Source organism: Xiphophorus hellerii, chromosome 8 (assembly GCF_003331165.1).
Source record: "Xiphophorus hellerii strain 12219 chromosome 8, Xiphophorus_hellerii-4.1, whole genome shotgun sequence".
Classification (NCBI taxonomy): domain Eukaryota; kingdom Metazoa; phylum Chordata; class Actinopteri; order Cyprinodontiformes; family Poeciliidae; genus Xiphophorus; species Xiphophorus hellerii.
Window position 1 is genome coordinate 9,903,672 of NC_045679.1, and position 24,041 is coordinate 9,927,712.

The 24,041-nt window shown below is 36.2% G+C and overlaps 1 protein-coding gene across 3 annotated transcripts in view; it reads right to left on the reverse strand.

Moving 5' to 3' along the window:
- Positions 1 to 24,041, reverse strand: part of cntfr (ciliary neurotrophic factor receptor) — a 235,475-nt gene that overhangs the window by 80,095 nt on the left and 131,339 nt on the right. The window lies entirely within an intron of this gene.

Genomic DNA, 24,041 nt, shown 5'->3' on the forward strand with positions numbered 1-24,041 from the left:
ATAGTGCACACTCGCACACACACACCCACGCACAAACTCATGGATGGCCAGATGCTACATGAGCCGTATCTGGTGAACTCTAAGATACGATGATATTGAGGCTTCTAATGGCCATCATTTATCACGCGATACTAAATCACTTTAGAGATACAGAAAGATGGGGTAGGGATAGTGAAGGAAATAAAATGGGAAATGGGATGTAGGGGAGCAAGGGAAGTGAAAATGAACCTAAGCAGGCAAACAGAAAGCAAATGGAAAGAAGGGGATGGAAAATAAAGGATTGCCAATAAACAACTGATGAACACTAATGTTAAAGATTTCACACACAAAACCTTTGCCTTAGCTTATCTGTTGTTGCAGCTTTGTAAACATATACGATACCCAGTTATTCTGTGATAACCCAGATTGAGGTTAAAGAAAAAAATAACTGGGTGGGCATGATATTGCTTTTGTGATAGCAGTTTTCACAAGGATATGATTAACTTAAACATCAACACAAACTCAATGCCGGGCGTATTTGCCCATAGGAGATTAAACAGTTGTGATCTTATTTCACAACTTTTGTATTGAACTATGGATGATGATGTATGTAAAGATAACAAAAACATCCTTTAGAAGGTTACATATTTTTATTATACTTTCACAACATTCATTTTTAACAGCTTAAAATACTTTTATGTTGCACTTGATAAAAATTGTTTGATGTCTGGCTAAGACATCAAAATACCAAAACAAAATGTCTTATCGCTTTTCTTGAGAAAAAAAAAAGGTAATTCTAATTGTGACCACTTGATTTACTTGTTTATTTGTTTTATTTTCTGTCATATATCACAGAATCATGTTCAGAATTAGAACTAATCACTGTGTTGAGTGTCACTGCCTTTTTCCTGTCCTTTAACACTGTTTTTAGTTGCAAGATAAACACTGGACCTTTGCTGCCATTTTCACTATTTGAAATCTTTAGATATGTGTAAAGTAAGGTAAATAAGCATTTTCCTGAAACCATTTGCTAACTCATTATTACAACATCTAGATAATTTACTAAGATGTTCTCTTTTGTTTCCCATTTTGAAAAGTGGATGGAATACACATTAAATTTATATTGCAGCAAAAATGAGATATTACTGATTAGCTTTCTAATCTCTCAACAAGAAAAGTAAATAAAAAATGTCTTGATCAATTCAATTTTTCTTAACATAGCAATAATAGGAACCCAGGAAGACAATAAATGTGAAGCATGCATTTGTGGAATAAATAAATAAATAATTATTGTAAGATATTGTTTTTGCAAAACTATTTGTAGTGCTACCAATGGTCTGTGGTTCATCTTTTCAATCAAAAGTGTAACATTACCAACCATAGATAAATATTAGAAGCAGATTTTTTTTTTACAAATGATGGCTGGATGCTTACAAAATAATGTGAGCAAGGTTTGGTTGTTAACAAGTCCATGTAATGTAGTTGCAAAGCTGCATTTGATGGAGTAGGCTTAATCAAACAACAGGTAAAGCTCTCAGGTTTCAATTTTGCAGTTTTCCACAAATGATGAAACACTGATATGCTTTTTTCTTATATTTGCTAAACATTCTTTTAGAGCCCTGTGTGTTGCGACCTTGCAAGACTGAGGCCTCAGAGCTACTGATAAAATAAGCTGTCTGATAACAGGCTCGTTATCTCATCTGATCCCTGGGTCAGGCCTGAGGTTCCAGAAGCCCCTTTTTGCACTTGATAATGTGATTTTTCTCTTCTGCATTAAAACCACAGACAACAACCTTGCTTCGTTTTGTCACATTAACACCGTAAACTCTTGTATTTCATAATTGTATTTCTTTGGAATTTTATGTGATGGTTCAACACAAAATTTGATGAAGTCATGATGTGGAAGGACAATGAAACAGTTTTCAATGTTTTATTATTGTTGTTGTTTTTAACAAATAAAACTATAACATCCATGGCATGCCTTTGTATATTGCAGAGTTACAGTTTTTGCTTAAATGAGATCCCTTGCTTTATATTAAAACTAATCTTCGCAAATCTACAGAAATTGTCTATTTTTATTTTACAGGGTTTTTTTCCTCAGGTCTGGGCTTTGATTGGAACACAATAATATATGATTATGCCTCATACATGTCATTTAATATTTTCTCTGGCTGTATGTCTAGGATTGGTGCCCTACTGTTAGATGATCATCTGCCTGGTCTCCAGCATTTTGTGTGTGTGGCAGGTATTTTTTCAGGATTGTCCTGTATTTACCTCCATATATCATGATATACATCAACTCTTATCAGCTTCTTTGTCCCTCCTGAAAAGAAGCATTCCTTGGCATGATACTGCTATTACAATATTTCACATTGGGAATGATGTGTTCATTGTGATTAGTAGTGTTAGTTTTTCACCAAACAGCATTTTGCATGCAAGCCTACAAATCACTTCGGTCTCATCTCACCAGGGAACTTTCTTTGAAATGTTTGCTGTTCATCTACATCACTTTTTGGATATTGGAAATAGAACTTCCTTTGAATTTCTTTCAATAGATTCTTTCTTCCTGCAACTGATCCTACAAGGCCAGATTTGTGGTAGCCGTTGATTATTTTTGGCTCCTCAGGGCTATCATTTTGCTCAATGCTGGACAGCCATGTTTTAGTAGAATTTATGCGCTATAATTTATTTATTTTTTTATTTTTGGAAGGTTTTAAGTCTTCAATTTTGCTTTCAAGCACAGTCATAAATGAAATAAATCACTCCAGCCCACTTTTTAACAGTATAAATGAAAATACATGACAATACGATTTTTTAATGGACACTGGCTGACGCTGTAGGTTTTTTTTAACAGCACAGAAGAAAGGTTTTTGAGTATGTGGAAAAACCAAATGTTGCACCCATGTCATTAGTTGTTTAGATAGTCGGACACACCCTGTATCTAACCCTTCAAAAACATTGAGCCAAAACACACCAGCCTTGAACGCAATCCAACAACCAAAAAGCACACATCTGGATGGGTTCCTTCATAGTGACTAACTTCAGTGTGTGTGAGTGAGCACATCACATAACCGCTGTGTGAAGGCTAAATGACAGGTTTTAATCCCGCTGAGGAAAATTCCCAGGTCAGATTATGTACAGATCAAATTTTGAGAGGGGTTTATGGATGACCAGAAGTTTCTTTATGTTTTGGCATTAACCCTTTATGGGAGAGAAATGTCATCACCAGTGCACAAATGTTCTTTATAAAATAAAAGCATTACTTAACGGTGACATTTACTTTCTAAACATTTTGTGCTTTACATTGCTTGTTGTCTGTGGAGCCAATATGCACTCAATGCATTTAGTAAAAGAAAAGTACTAAAAAAGGAGACCTTTAGAGCAACAAATTAAAATTAAAATTAATCTGGGAACACAAATTTATCCTTTGAATTGGAAGTCAATCTCTATCTCTTTTCAACACAAATTTTAACGACTTATCTCCTTGTGAAGTAGTTTCGCCTTTCTAACAAAACTAAGGTCATGTGGAATGAGGAATGGGTGGTAATGGGAACAAACATAAAGTGATTCCTCAAGGGCTGCACTTTCAGTTAATGAGTAAAGACACAGACCGAATGTCAACCTGAAAGGACTAAGAGGGCCCTTAACCCACTGGAGAGAAGAAGCTGATAAGAGCAGGAGCAGGGCAACGATCACTACAAGCAAGTAAGACAGAGCTTGCAGAGCACAGCATCTAACTCAGTACTCTAGTAGGACTCATTACTACCTTGCAGTTGGATTTTTATTTTCACTTCATTCGTTGCTATAAAGTCAGATGCTTTAACAGAGGGGTGTCCAAATTCAGTCTTTGAGGGCTGGTATCCTGCATGTTTTAGTCATTTCCCTGGTTCCCTGGAGTCCCGTATTAGTAGATAAGATGCTCTACACCTTTGCAAGAGACTGTTGTTAAGTTTGATGATGTTCTTCTCAGATAGTCATTTCAATCCAAGTCTGCAAAGAGTAAAGTAAACTTTTGGTTCTCATGATCGTTGAGCAAATTGATCATTTGTGCAATAATCACAAAGAAAATTGCTTGAAAATAAATTTAGTTGATACTTTAGGCAATATAATTTAGCATCCTAACACAAATGTTATTTTTGTTTTTTTTTCATTGACAAACAGCAACAAGGTATTGGTTTCCTGTGAGTACGTAGATGTTTAATATCTGCTAATATAGTCATACATCTAATAGATACAGGTACAGAACATTTTAATTAATAACAAGTGCACAGCATTTCACCATCCCTTTAAAGCAGATAAGATCTGCCTTTGAGGAGTAGGTTTAGCCTAAACAACTTTGAAAGAGAGTTACAGCCAGGCTGAACAGTTACCGTGTTCAAACAGAGTTTTAGTAGCCATTAAACCAAGGATCAGATGAATAATGACATCCTGCATCATATTACCCCTGCAGCCTTCAGCCTGTGACACCAGTATGTATTCAAATAAATCATGTTCCATTTACACATGGGGCCATTAATCCCAGTTTAATGGCTTGGCTTTTGCATCTGATTTCAGTTTCAATAGCCTGTAAAACCCTTTACCTTTAAGTAGAGAAGAGAAACAAATGTTCTTTGAAAGGCTAAATCTCATGTGTTTTGAAAGGCACATATTGCCCTTGACATTGCTAGATTGTGAATTGGATAACCTGCCATTCCCCAGCTTCCTGTATTCAAAGGATTATTTAAAGATATGGAAAATTGTTATGTAGAAGTCTCAGATGAATAATTCAGTTATGTTCAAACTGCAATGGACAGCAAGTCTCTCCTGAAATGTGTCCCGAACCTGGAAACGAGTCTGACCACTGAGATTGAATTCTGTAATGACACAAGCGGGGAGATCTAATAAGCTTTTCTAATACCTTTTCTAAAAGGGTATTTGATGCTGGAGGTGTTTGATGTTGGGCCATCATTAACCTGGAGGTCAGAGGTTTATGACAGGAAGGAGAAAGAAAGAATTTGCTGCACTTGGTTGCATAATTTAAAATGGTCAAAGTAACAAAAGAGACTTTAAGAAATCCCAATTATCTTACAAAGGACATCAAGGAGAGGCTAAAACTAAATCACTGCCTATTAAACATTTTTCATTATAGTTATTTTTGGTAGCCCAGATTATAGCGAGCAACCTTTTTGTTTGTCAGAAGTAAGCCACCATCAAGCTCACAAAGAGACACAGCATCCACACTGCAAACACTTTCTTGAAACAGCTTTGAGCAATTTGTAATGTCGGAGCTGTAATCATCTTCAATGAAAGATTATATTTCAAAGACAGATATTGGGTCTCTTCTTGTCATTGAGTCTCAAGTAAACAACAGACCCACCTATAATTAACTTTGATATCAAAAACTGCTGGAGACAGTTGCAATAACTTGCTGGTGGATGCTTTAATGTGTGTAGTCAAATATGACAAAAGACCTTCATGCCTGGAAGGCACTGTAGTTATTCCAGGAAGTATATCCACCCTTTTCCAACTAGGAAATATCCATCCACCCTGTGTAGCTTGTTATAGTTTTGATGAGGAAAGGTGATGGGGATAGCAGTAGACATTGAAGGTGGTGGAGAGTATGTAGGAAAGTATGTAGCACCTACACACCTCTGGTCAGCAGTCAGGTAGAGAGAAAATTCACCCTGGACAGGCCTCCAGTCAAACAAAGAGCAAAATGAATACACTTGCAACAAAGAATTTGCCTAACATAACATTAGAGTCTCAAGTTAACCTTATAGTCATATTGTTTGGGACTATGAAGTATGGGGATTACCAGTGCGTGCATAAGAAGAACATGTAAGCTCTATGGACTTCCAGTTCTGATTCAAACCTATTACAGGAAACAAGGCTGGACATACTCATGTACATCTGATGTTACAACCAAAATATACTTTAATTAGGATTTGACAGACCAATACAAAGTAGCACATAATTGTAAAGTGGAATGAAAAGTACATATGCTTTACAAAATGTTTAAAAGTGAGATGTGTATTATGCATTCACCCCCCAAAACACCAATTTTGGCTACAAGTACATCTGCAAGTCATTTGATATTTGTCTCTATCAGCTTTGTACATCTAGACATCTGGATACTGGTTCACTTTTTTGGGGGCAAAATAACTCAAGACCACTCAAATGTATTGTATTAGGAAAAAATATGGAAAAGTCAAGAGGTGTGAACACTTTTGCAAGGATGTGTATTTATATTTACTCTATGTCGACGTACCTTCAGGGTATTCTTTTGTTTTCTGTAAGAGAGTATATATCCATCTCCCTGGGAGTGTTACATGTCTAATTGCTGTACACTTTAATAATTTACACTTAAGGGTCTCTTATGCCCATCATTAAGAAATGGAGCAATCATTCCCAGTCGCATGTCTGGCTGCGTGGAGAGGCGTGTGTGAATATGCCATTATGTCTGTGTCTGTGTGTGCGCTGGGTCGAGTGAGCTCATACATTCTTGATAAAGTGTCTAAGTGTGTGTATACAATTAGGGGAGTTTGCTAATGTATGTTGTAGGGTTTGTGCAAGCATGAGCTAATCAGCGCATATGTCTGTGTTTATACATGTTTGTGTACATGCATGGCTCTGGTGTATGTATGTTCTGCACCTTCTCTAGCCATTAAGGTGAGTGTGCATTATTCATTGTGGCCTGACAAGATCATTATCAACAGGATGAGCAGGAGGAAATGAAGGGCTGAAGGAGGAACTGAAGAGTGTTTGCTCCTTCAGATAAAAGTCACAACATTTCACCTTTCATCACCAATTACAGCCTAATCAAACTTTTTTTTTCGCCTAGCTCTTGTTTATCTAACTACCTGAACACAAACAGTATTTGAACTCATCTTAGATCTACCTGTGGAAACTTTATAAAAGAAAATATTTTCTTTTGTGACATCAGATCAGTTGAACTGGCATAGCATCACAAATTCCTGAAGTAAAACCTTTTTTAACATTTTACAGTGTGTTTGTAGTTTTCGGGAGGTCAAATTGTTTTATTTGTTTGTTTTCCCAGCTTTGTCGAGATTGTAGATTACCCTCTCAGCTACAAATGAAATAAAAAAGATCACATATTCTTTAGAATTAATGGTGGGAAACAATAATTATAGGTGTTGGGTTATTTATTTTGATTTAAAGGAATTAAAGAATGATAGAAGACTGTCCAAGCTCCACTGCCTGGGCAAGTTTTATTGGCCATGTGTGACCTTTTGACATTTCTGTAGTGCCTGCAAATGATTGAAAAACAGTATCTAAAACGTCATGGTGATTTAGTATTAAAAGTACATAGCTCTGTGAGTTTAGTTTAAACTACTCCTAATATCATAAATATGTGACAAAGTACAAACCTCTTTGAAAAGACAGAAATAATTGCACAAAATATATTGGATGTTGAACATTGAGCATGTTCTATAAAACCACATAGTCATTTGTGCCCATTATTCATTTTTCATTTGCTTTGGTATTTCAAAACATTACCTTCAAGACTTGACTCATATTGTGGTAATGAATTGCACACCCAGAACAACAGTGCAATGTTATCATTAATTTCTGTATTCATTTCCCAAAAGTGTTTTCACACTGTCCACTATCTCTCCCTTCTTTGTATGTCAGTAATATGAAATACCATTTGGGAAATCTGCCTGAAGCAAAAGTGAAAGAGGTTAATTATTTCTTAATGAGCTTTAGAATGATAATACAACAGAGCTGCATGGGAGAGGCAGTGTTTCTTCAAATCAATGTTTTCAGATTAAAAACTACTTGAAAGATGACATGGACTCAGGAGAAAAGAGATCAAATTTAGATTTCTTGCAGAAAATGGAAAAGATGAACAGGAAATAGAGACACACATACATTGTTATTATTAAGCCTAAAGACAACAAATACAATTAGTGTTTCATTCCGAATGCCAAACGTCCATGTTGCAATTTGCAAAAAAGATCTCAGTGAATTCGTAGGATTACACTGGGTAAACATCTGCTGTCATCACAATGCTGGCTGTCAAAGAAACAACTCGGGCATAAACATGCTGAGTGATGGCTGCTTTTCTATCAACAAAATCCTTTTAGAGAGGACACTAAATCCAGTTCCTGGATGTGGAAAAAGAAGAGCTTTATTCCAGCGTTTCTTTCTATGCACATTCATTGTGTACCACCTGACAAAAGGAAAATCAGTACACACACACAGGCATAATTTTAGTGACTTTTGTTTTTGAAGAGGCATGGGAAATTCTTGTAATTTGATAAACTGGAGTGCATATATCACAGTTTTACAGAAGTGACCAAAAAATAGAAAAACATCCAAAATTATCTAGAAAGGAGAAGTCACTCTTACTGATATATTTATTATTTAAGTTATAGTCATGTTATCTGTTACATTAATTTCTGCTTATGTAGATTCTGATGCAAAAACTTTCATCAAAACAGAATAATCACCTGCTAAATAAACAGCAATGCCTTTTTTGAAGTTCTATGCTCAGAATACCTTCTGGGTGTTTTGCACAACAAGCTGATAGAACGTGATTAGTTGGGCTTGTCCTCCTCTTTAACGACAAAATATTTCCCAGCATTCAGTTTGTCTTTTTTATTACTAAGTAAACACTGTAGTTGCCATTTTTCGGCCAGCAAACCCTCAATGTCCCCCAACTGCTGTTATATGATGCTTTCTAGAACCAGAGGAAACTCTGAACACTCTGGAACTTTCCATGCCACCTCATTAAAGAAGGGGTGTCCTGTTCCAGGCCTCAAGGGTCTGGAACAGGACATTTAAAGTGTCCTGCCAACTTTCAATGTGTCTCTGCTCCAACACAACTGATTTAAATGGTCTGACTACATCAGCAGCATGTCAAAGTTCGGCAATGGCCTGCTAATGAACCATCATTTGATTCAGATGTGTTGAACCAGGGGAAGACCTATAACATGAAGGGTATTAGCCCTTGCGGACTGACTTTGGACACTACTGCATTAGAGATTTTCTAGTGAAGAAATTGGATAATGAAACTTTTTGTGGTTTTAAAATGGTAACTTTATTTTTCTTTTAAATCTCATAATAACTTAAGACTGGTACCTTCCCATGCCAGTTTATAAGATAAGTGAGAAAATAAAATTTTAACGCTTATGCAAATTTCCCTTATTAAAAAGTTTCCTTCTCCAGAGATTTATTTTATATGCAACTTTCTGATGAGGGTAATTTGGATTGAACACAGTCTTTCTTTTTTCTCCAATTTTATTGTTAACACAAGTTTGATTTATACAGTTAATTTCAAGGTTAGCTGTTTTTAATTGAGTTTCACAGTAACAAGGTTTATTAACTTTACAATAATTATTTTAAAAACTGCAAAATTTAAGAAGAAGAAGTAAATTTGAACTGCAAAAAGCTCCAGGATTTTATTTCATGAATATTGTAAAAAGGTTGAGCTTCATATGGCAGGATTTAAATAAAATGTTTTATAAGCTTCAAACGTTTACTGGAAAATTACAACTATAACATCTATAAAACACACATTTTAAGGCAGAAACGTTGGCATATTTAAAAGTATGTTAATGGACTACACCTAGTACTTGTTTTAGCCCCATTAACTCCTACACCAGTACTGGGTGGTGTGGAGGCAGTCAGCTTGTGTAAATTCTGAGGTTCTGAAGATGCCCAAGTTGCCTTATTGGTGACATTCAGCTTGTCTACATTGTTGAGTCTGGTGTTTCTAATATTCCTTATGACAATACCCAGTAGATATTCAACATAGCTATCATTCAGCTTGAGAAAATGTCCTCTAAAATATCCTGGTAGACGACCATGATGACTCAGACTTTATAAAACACAGTAGATAATTCAGCTCTCCAAATCATCACTGGTTATGGGAACTTCACTCAAATTCTGGGTCAATTTATGCCCAATGAACTTTGATTTACAAGGAGGATTTTTGGCTATTGAGCAGCAGTACCATAACTTTTTTATTTGTATAATTCAAATGGCTGTTGCATAACCCTCCCAAGGCTATAAATGTATGACTGTTGCTTTACCCTTATGTCCTACTATACTTTTTAACTATATATATATATTTGGATATATGTACTCCCAAACCTTTGTGATAAACTGCAGGTTCAGTTTTAAGTAACTGTAAACCAACAAAAACAACAACAGAAACAATTCTGGATATACCTGTAATCATTTGCTTAAAAGCATTATCCATGTGAAACAAAAAGTACAAATATTCTTAAACTGATTATTGTCACATACGTCTATGTTGAGGTTACAATGATATTTAAGAGAACAGGAGGGAGAAACAAAATCACGGGCTAAAAAGAGAATAATCCAATGTAAATACACAGCTCCAACATAGAGTAAACATAAGATATGAAATGCCAAAATAAAATGCGTCCCACAACCTTTTGTTTTTTTTTTTACAACTAGTACTACGTCAAAACTGTTATAATAACTCAAACTCTCCAACAGATAATTAGATTTGCTCTGAGTGTGTTTACTCTGTGTCCATATGTACATAGGTGCGAGCTAACTGTTTGAAGCAAAGCTTTTACAAATAACTGAGATTATACCGGTTACACACATACATCATGCACACACACTTCAGAGCAACGAGCCGGCCCACATTCCTGTCCGGCCAAGACCAACATCCCTGTGTTTTTCCACAATACGAGTGGCTCATTCGACACAGGAGCTTGTGTCTGTGCGAAACTCCTTTCATCCACCCACCGCAACATGTGTGCATGAGTCCGTCTGAGAACGCTTCTGGTGGTGGTGTTTGAGTGTCTGCAAGTCCAGGAGGCAGTGTTTGTTTATCCGAAACACAAGATGTCCCAGTCCCTATATGCAGTTCTGTGAAACTCTGAGATCTGTCTGATTTTTTCAGATATTTTCTGTTCAGTATATTCTGAGTCTCACAGTTGAAAGAAATTATCTCATATATCCACAGTCACAGTCTAGTCTCATAGCTGCCTTCGCTCCAGACCAACACCCTCGAAATCTCTATTACAGCAGCAATTGTGAAGATATCAGCTGATTTTTTTTTTATTTAATGAGGGAAAACTGAGTTTAGTAAATCTACAACTTTGAGCAATTTTTTGTATTGCTGCATACAACAGTCAGGACAAGAAAAGAGATGCAACAATGCATTTAGGTAGAAAAGGAAACAGTGACAGACAAGACAAAACAACTTTAAAAATTGAAGAAATTCAATTAGCTAACCATAAGCTGGCACCAAGAGTAAAGTTGGAATTTGCTTATTGACTTCTTATTGTTACTAAACTAAAAGTTAACTTCATAACTTAACAATTTCTGCACCTCTTCTGGTTAAACCTAAATGAGATAATCACTGTTATCACGTACTACATTTTACGTCTTTGCCGCTCAATATCAAAAGTAAATTTAACTGGGATAGAAAACAAAGAATATAAAAGATGATGTCCTCAAATTCTTCTCCTGTCAAGAAGTATATGCAAAACATAATACTTAATAAAACATTGTGAATAATGAATGCTTACAACTTTAAGTTAGACTTTTTCCATCTACTGTTAACTAAAATCTGAAAGTTTTTATGATTTTACATTTTCCTTTTGTGTTTCACAGCAGTTCCCATGTTCCTATAGGAATTTAGTCAGGATAATATATGCCTTGCCCAAGAGTGAAAACGCCAGAATATTTTCCTCTCTCTTATTTGTCATAGAGGCACAAGCAGAGTTCATTTTTGAAGCACATGTCGGAGGCATATCAGGCTGCCTGTATGTTATTATCGGTTTAATAAGTCAGGGAGTGAGTGAGGACCAATCTCCTTCAGCAGACCAGCTGCATCAAATACAAATTGCCCCAGTAGACTAAATAGAGAAGGCATTTTTATCATGAAGCATGAAATTATCTTAGAGCCTAGTCCATTACACACATGCATAGGGACATATGCAAGAAAATATGATTTATGAATATGCAAGTTGAACATACTAGGCTTCAAAGCATATCTGTTTTTTGTTTGTGAATACATTTATTTAAAGTTAGTGCATTTTTGTGTAGATACCAAATAAAAAAGGATTTTTTTCTAACTTCGACAAAATATGCAGTAAGTGAAATGAGGGACATTGTTAATATCTTCAAAAAATGGAAATATTTCCATGTGACACATGCCATTTGTCATGATTAATTGCCTAGGGCTGTGGCAGAATATGAAAGTAATAACGATAAATGGCATTCTGTTTTTGATTATTTTTGCTTGTCATGAAAATGTCTAAAAGTAATGAGGAAAATGTCAGACATGCATCAGAGGTTTATATTATATTTTTAGATTCATTTTTGTGCCTTTTATATCTTATTTCTGTGTGTGAAAGGTAGTTTGTGTCTAAACAGTGGAATAACCACTGAACTATAAAGTCAATAAACAGAGAGGCTTTCAGGTAGAACACACAAATGCATTCCTCATTCTACACTTATCGACAGGTGGGTGAAAGGTTAAAAAAAATCTACTATTAGCATAACAAAATCTGACACTGAAAAATTTAGAAAAAATACAACCTTTAATTGGACTATCAATATTAAGAAATAATAGTAATTTACCAAAGTCACTGGTTCAACTATTATTGTCAACCAGAACAATCCCTGTAATATAAATATAAATGATTACCTAGACATAAGATCAACCTTCTTCTGTTTTCAACATTCTCTGGAGACCGAAATGACAACGTAAACTTATTGGGAGACCTAAAGAGTCTACCAACAGACTGTGCACAGTCTCTAGACAGTGCAAAATCTGGAGAGATTGTTCAAAAAGGAATCGTCAAAAACCCCTCTCCCTGCTTTAAACCTATGAAATGTTATCGGAGAAGAATAAATGCTATGCTATTGGTCAACATGGCATTGTACAAATTATGCATGGCAAGAGTGCAAATGAGCTTGGCTCACGTGAGTCATTCAATCCAGTCCCCTTAGCTGCTTTCTTCAGCAATGTCCCACAGGGGGGGGGGATTTAAATGTTCATAAGATGAATATAATAGCTTTTTGTGAACTGCTTCTGGAGGGACTTGTGTAGTATATATATATATATACAGTACAGACCAAAAGTTTGGACACACCTTCTAATTAAAATGGGTTTTCTTTATTTTCATGACTATTTATAAGGCAATAAATCCCACTTATTAACCTGACAGGGCTCACCTATGAAGTGAAAACCATTTCAGGTGACTACCTCTTGAAGCTCATCAAGAAAATGCAGAGTGTGTGCAAAGCAGTAATCACAGCAAAAGGTTGCTACTTTGAAGAAACTAGAATATAAGGGGTATTTTCAGTTGTTTTACACTTATTTGTTTAGTGCATATTTCCACATGTGTTATTCATAGTTTGAAGTCTTCAGTGTGAATCTACATTGTCAATAGTCATGAAAATAAAGGAAACTCATTGAATTAAAAGGTGTGTCCAAACTTTTGGTCTGTACTGTATATATATATATATATATATATATATATATATATATATATATATATATATATATATATATATATATATATATATATATATATCAAGCTCCCAGGCCTCTGGTAGAGGACCCGAGCTCAGAGGATAAGAACCACCCGCGGTGGGTGAGAAGGGAATTTTTATATATATATATATGACTCATGTGAGCCAAGGTCATTAAGAAACAACCGATCACAGCCAAGAGGATGGTCTTAGCACTGTCAGTCAAGCTTATGTACACGCTGCTTAATGTGGCAATGGTGGATAGATTACTTACTTAAGGGAAACTGTTTATCCTCCAACAATGGTGGCCATGCTAACTAGCCTGAGCAGTCTCCCATGTGAAGAATATGCTACCTGCCATTTGCTTAGTAAAACGCAAAAGGCAGGTATTGCTCGGATTGGTTGCTTCTGACCAAGCTGTGTATTTCAGTAGATGGCTTCAGGACCACAAGGGAGAGGAGGGAAAGAAGCTTTTTTTTCTCATACATTTTTTAAATTAGATTTTGTTGTGCACTTGTTTTTCACTACCGAGGTGCAAATAAGGTTTGAGGGCAATTAAATAGCGGTATGAAGTGTGAACAGCCAGTTAAAAAATGCTCGAGTTGAAAGCATTTTGTTTCACTCAAAAGTTCCTGAGTTCTTGTTGAATATTTCTCTTCCTAAACAAATTTTATTTCTAATGAATCAGACTAGTGAAAATGTGACATGTACGTGGCTAAAAGGGACAACATAAGTGGACAGTTGCACGTCTAAAAGATATGTGATATTTGGATCTTTTCTGCAGACATATCCACATACACATTCACAGAGTGACCATGTTTTCATATTTGACCATTCGCAGTCGTTTGACGTCAGAGAACAAAACTGCTCAACCTCACTGCTGGACACTGAGCCAAAGGGAATAGTTTCTGGTCAAAGTCTTTTTCCCCCCTCTATCCCTCTGTCTTTCTCTCTCCAGTACACACAAATACACATGGGGATTGTAAAGGGCAGAGGCAAAGCAGAAATTTCTTTCTCACTGGGCACTAATCAAGAGGGCATAGACCTTCACCTTCTTGGCAGATGTACAAAACAAAATGGCAACCACGAGAAACCCTACTGGGAAAAGCGCTACAGCACCATGTATGCCATGCAGTTATATGTGCTAGTTAATTGGTAAAAGAGAGAGATAGAGAGAGGTCAATTATGACAGAGCAAAGAAAGAAACACGTAAAAACATCAAAGAGTGACTGTAAGGAGTTTGCAGACAAAACGGTGATGTTAGCAAAATGGAGCAGAATACCAAAATGTTTGAGCAGTGCCAATTACCAGATATACTTCATGTCATTTTTTCCCCTCTGCAGAACATTTGAGTGAACTGAAGCTGGAGAAGTAAAAATTTAATTGGATTGGGAGAAAGTATTTTGGAAGACTAGAAGTGATGCTCAAGCTGCAAAAGTTTGCTCCAATTAGTTATAATTCCCTCAAAAACAACAAAAAAAAAGCTTTCATTTTTGTCACAGAAATGTGTTGATTTTAGGTTGACCAATTCTCAACTTCTGTTTTATCACTCAATAATGCCACACAGCAGATGCTATATCTTGCCATAATTTGTGAAAGCATTCGAGCCTTTTGAGCTTCCCCACACTTGATCTAAAACTATAAGTTTCAGTGTATTCTGTTTATGATATTAGCTGATAGATCAACACAAAGTACTGCATCGTTAAGAACCAAAAGGACATGGAAACAAAGATTTAAAATACACTTGCACTTCCTTTTGTCTATCACCCCAAAATAAAATTAAAAACATTTATGTGTAAGGATTTAGTTTATACCTAAATACAACTAAGAACTTGTAGAATGACAGACACTGTACATTCAATCTTACTGAGCTATGTTGAATGTAAATTCTAATAAAAACAATATTTGGTTGACAAAGGGGGAAATACCTCTAGGGTGTGAGTATTTCTGCAAAACACTATAATCCGTATTGTTTTGGCTGACAACATGCACCACCTGTGCAGTGCATTTTCTCATCACTCTCACTTTTGGAAAAGAAAAAAGAAAAATCCTCATAAAGATCCTGGAGCCTTCTTTCTGCCTGCACCATTTCCTGTGTTAGGCTGCAGTTCTTCAAACTAAGCCCCTCTGTCTGTTGCAAAGCTTAACTCAACTTCACTTTTACCTCCACTTCGACTTCTTCCCAGCTAGACTTTTTCTTGACTCAGCTGACTTGATCATATCTCTGTTTGCAACTTCTCCTTCATACATTTTAAAGCTTACAGTGTTCTATCCTGTCGAACCTGTCTAAGTTTCTGAAAGCGAGAGAGAGAAAAAAAAAACTGAAGCTTGACAACCTATGTGACTATCTGACAATCTCCCTCCCTTCAACTTACTACAATGTATTCCATTTTCACAGTCTTCATTCCTAAGGTGGGAATATTAGCAATGTAGATAATATTTAAGTTCACATAGAATCTAATATAAATATTTTACAGCTAAAAAAAGGTATATTTGAGAGTGCCAGAAGCAGTCTTTTTAGTGCAAGGTAGGACAACAAAACTACTTTGACAAAGATGACAAGAAAAGAAGAGAGTAATAGGTTGGATGTGACAAACTGGGGGGTGCTGTAAGAGGATTAGCAGATGAAAACGAGAGAATTGAATGAGATACACTCCGAATCGTACAGGCGGAAATTTAAGATATGAGACCTGTGCTGATGGATGTGCAGCAGGAAATGACATGAGATGAATAAGTGTGATAAATAAGAAGAGAAGATTTGGACTGATGTAAAATAATGTAATGTGTAGATTTGAATATCCGACTTCAGTCTTCTTGAGAAACATTAGCAAAACTGCAAAATTTCAAATGGTATTTTTCCCCTTCAGTTCAACTTTGCAGAAGATGAAGCTTAATCTGACTACGAGTCAAGATGCATACACAACTTGAACTTGGGGCATTCCTGATGCTGCTAATGATTTTTTGCCTCAATGTCTCCTTTGGACAAAATAGCATTGAGAAAAATGAAGGAATAAACAGTCTGCCTCTCCAGATTGCTTACGATATCCAGCATATATACAGAGAAAAATACACAAACACATTCTTCTGTTCATATATATTCCAGTTTATTTTCTGGCTCCACACTGACTTTCTAAACCAGGCCCATTTCCCCAATTGTTATGGTTGTCTGTTACAATAAAATGATGAGCATTGCTGCTGTCTTGCAAGTAAAGCAGGAAGTGGAGAAGAGGAAATTTAGAATATAGAGCAGAACAAGAAAAGGATGAACTGGAATAAAAGAGAGAACTGGGAAACAATGTGGGCAGGAATAAGTAGATTATTTTATTTTTTTGTGGAGTATGAGCCTAAGGACAAACATGACAAGATGCTATTGTCCCTGCCTATATGTAATGTAACCCACATCCCATGTTGCCTCATATGCAGTCACAACATATAGTCGACTTAAATAAATATCCAGACAAATCTGAATTTAGATGTAGTTCTTAAGTAAAACACACAAAAAAATCTGTTTTGCCATTTTGCTCTTTGTGAAGTATTTTTGGATCCTGCCAAGTTGATGTTCGAAAGTCGACCAACATCTCTGAGTCAGTAACATCATAAATTCTAGCTTTCATGACTTGTTGCTAACATTTGTTTCAAAACCCTGCTCCCCTAAAATAAGAGTGGAAATACATCAAGTTTCAAATTACACTTTTCTTTTCTGCTATTAGAAATGTTTACTAACATTTGGCTTCATGAAATTTGCAGTGGGAAACTGTTGGTTAAAAGTAGAAAACTTTAATGGGATTCTTGTCTACAGTAGGTACACTGCTAATTGATGGCTCAGCTTAATGGGATTCTCTGGTTTTGGTTTTTAACCGCAGCTGACTTTATTCAGTGGGTCTTCATACAATAGGTACCTATCCATCTAATTCTCTGTGTTTTACAAGGGCTGCACCATTCAAGGAAAAACATAAAATTGTTGACTACTTCAAAGCCAATAAGAACTGCAGTTCACCCGTATTTTCATCACTTTTTCTTTTTCATGATCATGGTCACTAATATCTATATCTGCAAAAACAAAACAAAAAGATCAAGCATTATCTACTCATCATTGAAAAACAATAATAACCTGTCTAAATGGCTAATAATGTTTTTGGCAAACAAAGTTTGAACACATTGGCTCTAAAAGGTTGCAACCAACCAGCTATTATATCCCAGACATCCTTCACGATTGCAGTATTGCACACGTTGAAACAAAGATGATGATTGTGATGAAAAGTATTGTGCAGCTCTAAATTGCTCTAAATCTCTTAATTTCATGCCTTTATATACATCTATAATGGATTTGACATTGTAAGACGATATTTATCCATCTGGATTTTTTTTTTTTATCTACGGCTGCTTCAGTTGACTGAAACACAAATCAATTAGCAAATTTTGATAGATATAATTGTAGTTCTAAGGGTTTGCAAGTTCTCTATATGTTCTATTTACCAGTAATGATTTGACACTAGCTAAAGAGAGAGGAGTAATTAACCAAAAAGCTGAATAGTTCCACCAGTGACCTTACACGCGAGGCCAAATACTTCCAAGTTTAAAGAGGAAGTCCCAACAGAGCTGCATTAGTTCCTCCTCCTCCATCCCGATCTGTCTGCGAAGAGACAATTCCATTACCCTGCAATGTAGCACAGGTCCCCAGAGTGAATGGGTATGTGTGCAGGGATTACGCCAAAACAAGCCGCCCAGGAAAAGGAAACAGACACCAATTTGGGGTGTGCATGTGCATGTATGAGCGCACATCAATTTAACAAGATAACTCACTCCTCCTTTCACTCACCCTCAAAACACAGGAATGACCACTCAGGGCTGAGCATATTTTAGCTTTGCCAATATTCAAAAAGAGGCATTTTATTTTGACCAGTACATAATTTACTGCCATTTTACGTTTGTCCAGATGTTCCTACATGCTGGTTAACATACAACCTAAAAGCCTGACTTGGTTACACTAATTCTGTCAGAATTTCAGCAAGACGTTGTGAGAAACCTGTGGAAGAAAACCCAAAATGTTTAACCCAAGTTATATGATTCAAATCCATTCCTACTAAATGCAGAAGAAATGTATGCAAACTTCTGATTTTGAAGAACATTAATAATTAAATCTCTAACTTATTATTTCTGTCATTACTGAGGAGTTTAGAAAATAGAAATCATTTTTGATAACCCTCGAACAGAGGATTGGTCTGATCTAACTTCAGACAGTGAGAAAAAAGGTATACGTTTCTTTTTGTTAGATGTAAGCACATTTCTGGTTTCAACTGTATCTTTAGAATTAGATACACTTTAGAGCCTCATGTGGTATTAAAATAGTTAGCAGAAACCTCCAATAAATAAATCTGTTGCTTTCTGTCAGTTGCCTCTCTCTAAGCACCTTTGTAAGTTGAAACAAAGATCATGTTAGTTATAGCAATGCTTTGGATAAGCCTATTTTATCACATTCCTTACGTTAAGATCAAAAAAATACATCACTGTTACAGTGGTCACTAAAAGGAACAGAAATTCCTCATCTTCCATCAGCTGGCATGCTGAGTGACTGAGTAGCAGAATAACAATCAACGAGGTGTTAGACTTTGCAAGATTTGTCCTGCCTGGAGGGGTATAGAGGGCTATAACAATTTCACCGCTAAATGCCAGATCAGAGCATTTGTGAAAGGACGGCTTCCAGGACAGAGGAAATGGCTCCTTTAAACCCATGTATTTGTCCCCATTTTTCTTTCTCTTTTCTGCAGTTCAATTTACTGTGCAAGGCTGTTGGATTCTCAGAGATTTATAAAGTCAAATTCAGAAGAAAATAACATTTTCTCAAACTTGTATCTAAAACCCAAAGATCAATCATCTGGATAGTTTTAGGTTGAAATGTCACTGGTCCTAAGTAACAGCTCAAGATCCCTGTCAAACCATGTTTGTATGATGTAGAGTGAATTATGTGTCATTCACACCTCTATGAGCTATGCAACATCATTTTGCAACATAACATTTTTACAAATCTGCCTCTTCTGAGGTTCCCTGCTTGTATTTTAGGCCTTGACCATTATTTGTTGATTCTAAGAATGTAGGTTTTACATTTTGCAAACAAGCTCACAGTGGAAGAAATCGTATCGGCTACAGCAATTTTCTAATTATTCTACGCCGGCAGTGCGGCTATCCATGACATGTAGTCATTTTGCCCTCCAGCGTTGTCCGCATGCGCAAAATTTCTTTATGTAAACAACATCATGCAGGGGGTATATATTTGTAAATCTGATTATGATTAAGTCAGTGCCTCACCAGCTGTGAAAGTAACCACACGTCACTGGTCTACAGTCACCTTTGCCCATCTTTTAGTAGAATATCTTATATTTTGAACTAGATTATGTTAAAATGCAGTCCAGATTTTTTATAAAACATCCAAGTAGCCTTTTATTTTAGCACCATATTGGAAGCTAAGTTAGTCCAGTACTAACTTCAGCTTCATTAGCTCCTCATGGTAAACACTCATATTTTAATTCAGTGCTAACACTGTTCACAGTACAGGGGGCAATTATTCCCACTTGACACACTAAACAACACGCGACAGACAACTTGTTTAGGTCTGACCAATTTTTTACTTACATTAATTCTGCCTCCTTTGAAAGTGCTCCGTATGTTTAACCAAATGTGTCATCAAAAATCACCACTGTCTACAGTAAAGGCCCCACTGATTACCACACACCTTGTGGCCCATGAATGGTAGTGTATCTATTCACATCCACACTACTTCACCATCTGACATTCATGCTTAATGCCGTGTACTTTTTTGAAGCCACTCAAGCTTTGTGTGTATCTAAAGTGTCAGAGAAAATGTAAGCATCCCACAGTTTTACAAAGTGTTGAAATAATGCAAAGAGGAAGGGAAGGAGACGTTGCATCGGCATGGGAATTTTCCACAACACACAACTGCTGTCTCCTTGTGCTGACATTTTGTTGACACGGTTCATAAATTCAGCAGGCATACACAGAGAGTTAGCGGATGACGTCGTCTGTTGTTAATGTGAACCAGTGTAAACAAAAAACTAACAAATGTGGTCGCAAACTGAAGTCAGAGAACAGGAAAAGTGAAGGCAGACAGCCTGTACTTTTGCGGTATCGATTCTTTGTCTGAAATAAGATTTTATCTCAGAATTTCAAAGGAATGAAGAAAAAGAAAAACATTGTAGAGATAAATAATAATAATAAAATTTAAAAAAACCTAGACAGATGGCTTTGTGGAATTCTCCAGATCACACTGCTATCTTTCAGAAACATAACAAGCCCCTGGTGTGAGTTATAAACACTGCATAAAATCAAACTATCATCATGATGGTAATCACAAGAACTGTAGTCTGCCACGACTGTGTGTCACATTCAACCTCTGGAGGTGACAGTCAATGTAATGGAAATGCAGACACCCTGCAGAGATGAATTTGGAGAACAGATAAAGAACAAACAGATTGATAAGAGTTTCTCCAGTATACAGTAACAGGATTAATGTTGCTCCAGTGTGTGTCTTGAACATGTCATAAAATCAGCAACTCTTAACAAGGCAATTAAACTCAATGCCAGGCTAGACCACAAAGGTATTGTTCTCACAGAGTCATAATTGACCCCTGATGAATGGTTACACAATGAAAGTCTGTTTTTCTCTTGCATGCATAGTTTGAGACCACCAAAGTGTCATTATGATGCAGAAACACAACGCCTGGTGAAGGGAAACGCACTCATGCACAGGGCTGCACAGAGACATGTAGTACACATCTGCATTTCAGTCTTTTTCTCCATCTCTATCCACAAATTTTCTGGACTATTTATGTATTGCATCATCCACCCTGCTGACACAATCTACCATAACATAAAAGTCTCATTAATTCAGTATTGTTTTAGCATTTGGTAATTCATCATTGCCAATATGATTAACCAAACTGTCACGCTCCCATATAGTCTCATTCATCAAACATTTGCATGGAAATGTTACATTTAATAGCAATACTGCAGTGCAATTTTGATGGGGTTGGCTTACTATCGACTGTTGACAAGCAGATGCAATCATACAGGCAGGATTTACTAATGAACTGAAGCAAGATTAACTGACCCCGTTTTTCAAAATAATTTCATACTTGTGTTGCTGTAGCTTAATTTACTTCTGTTTGTTTATACTTTAATTACTTCAGCACAAATAGGTTTAGGTGGCAGTCATTCATTTCCAAAGCCCCTTTGCAGTGGCTAGTAAAACATCAAAACTAAACTGGCTTTTCAAAAAAAAAAAAAAAAAAATCTGTCTTCACCATCACATACTGTCAAATGTGATTTGTAGAACTGTTCAAGATAACAGAAATAAAATCAACATGGCAATAACTGCCTTTTCAGTTAGTGTTCTTATTTTAAAGTCAGCAACAGTAGCACAGCTAACCAGTATAGGAAGTTAGAAAAGATGCGATTTATAATCAACACTAGCTTTTGCTTTTCAAGTCATGGGATTAATTATGGTCTGCATTTTTTATATATAAAAAATTCCCTTCTCACCCACCGCGGGTGGTTCTTATCCTCTGAGCTCGGGTCCTCTACCAGAGGCCTGGGAGCTTGAGGGTTCTGCGCAGTATCTTGGCTGTGCCAAGGATTGCACATTTCTGGACTGAGATGTCTGATGTTGTTCCTGGGATCTGTTGTAGCCATTGGTCCAGTTTGGGGGTGACTGCCCCGAGGGCCCCGATGACCACAGGCACCACTGTGGTCTTCACCTTCCAGGCCCTCTCCAGTTCCTCCCTGAGGCCCTGGTATTTCTCTAGTTTCTCGTGCTCCTTTTTCCTGATGTTGTAGTCGCTTGGTATTGCTACATCTATCACAACGGCTTTCCTCTGTTGTTTATCCACTACGACAATGTCTGGTTGGTTCGCCATTACCATTTTGTCTGTCTGGATCTGGAAGTCCCACAGGATCTTAGCTCTGGCGTTCTCCGCCACCTTTGGGGGTGTTTCCCACTTTGATCTCGGGGTTTCCAGTCCATATTCTGCATATATATATATATATATATATATATATATATATATATATATATATATATATATATATATATATATATATATATAAATGTGGGCTCTATTCAGCCAGAAAACTGTTGCAAATACTTTAATTAGTACATTTTTAAGTTACTATTGCTAATTCTGTTATTTAGTGATGAATAACTAACAAGATGGAAGGTTCTCTATCACAGTATAAAGCTAAAGAAAAATCCCTCAACTATTGGTTTATTTACAAGACGTAGTACACTCACTCATCCCTTATTAGGTAAGCCTTGCCAGTTCCTGTTGAACCTCCTTATGGCTTCAAAAATGGTTCACATTGAAATTATTGCATCATGCAGTTGGTGCAGTTTTTTCAGATCAAAGACACAAAAGTCCTGTTTTGTTAAATCTTAAAAATGTTATTTTGGATTCAGTCGTAGTGACTGAGGAGACCACTTAAGTACATGTTCAAGAAACCGTTTCAGATGTTATGAACTATGTGACATGGTGTATTTCCTTGGTGGAAATAGTCATCAGACATTGTGGTGAAGGGGTGGCTTTATCATGTATCAAAGCTAATGTACCTAGGACATGAAAACAATGCACTAAGGAAACCAAAGGGTGCCAAATAAAAGTTCATTACCACCTGGCTGAACTATTGATCATGAATCAATCATGGATCACTGATCCATGATTTCATGTTGTTTATGCCATATTAAATTTGGACTATTTCTAGACAATGTTCTTGTCAGTCTGTTATTGTCCTATTTTTTTTATTGTATTATATGTAATCCTATCAGTTAGGAAGATCCTACCAAATGTTCCAAACTGATAGGATTACACATGGATTGCATACACTGTAATCCATATGCTTAACATAATGACAGTATTCAGTTTCCATTATGTAATGTACACAATGGAATTCAACCATTGCAAGAATTAAAATATGCTATTCACGCAATGCAGAAGACATGTTTTTAGGGTTTTATTTCTCAGTTCCTTATTATTTTTTTTATTTTATTTTTCCAAAGGAAGCTTCCATATATGACAAAGACATTTTCAATCCAACCATCCTCAACGGGGTCCTATCATTCACGAGTCAATCCCACCTCAACAGTATTACTATGCACAGACTGAGCGTATAAAACCATCCCCATCAAAATAATGGATCTCAAAGGAGGCTGCTTCCATCACACAGGCCATTCAGAAATGCTGTAAAATTGACACTTAAACATCTTTTGTATGACTATTAAAATGGCAAGTCATAATGGCAAAAAGAATGTCATTTTAACAACTAATCATTAGAACTTGTCATCTAGTATTAGGCACAACACTAAGGAATGCCATGGAAATTCCTGCTTAATACTAACATACCAAATATGAAAGAGTATTCAAATGTTAAAACATATAAAATTATCACTTAGCTAAAGACTGTTATGGAGCAAACAACAAAAATGTTAAAACAAAATGTCACTTGTAACAGATATTGTTCTTAAATAAAAACACAAATAAAGACTAAGAGTATTACATTAATTATTTTTGCTTGTAGAAGAACTG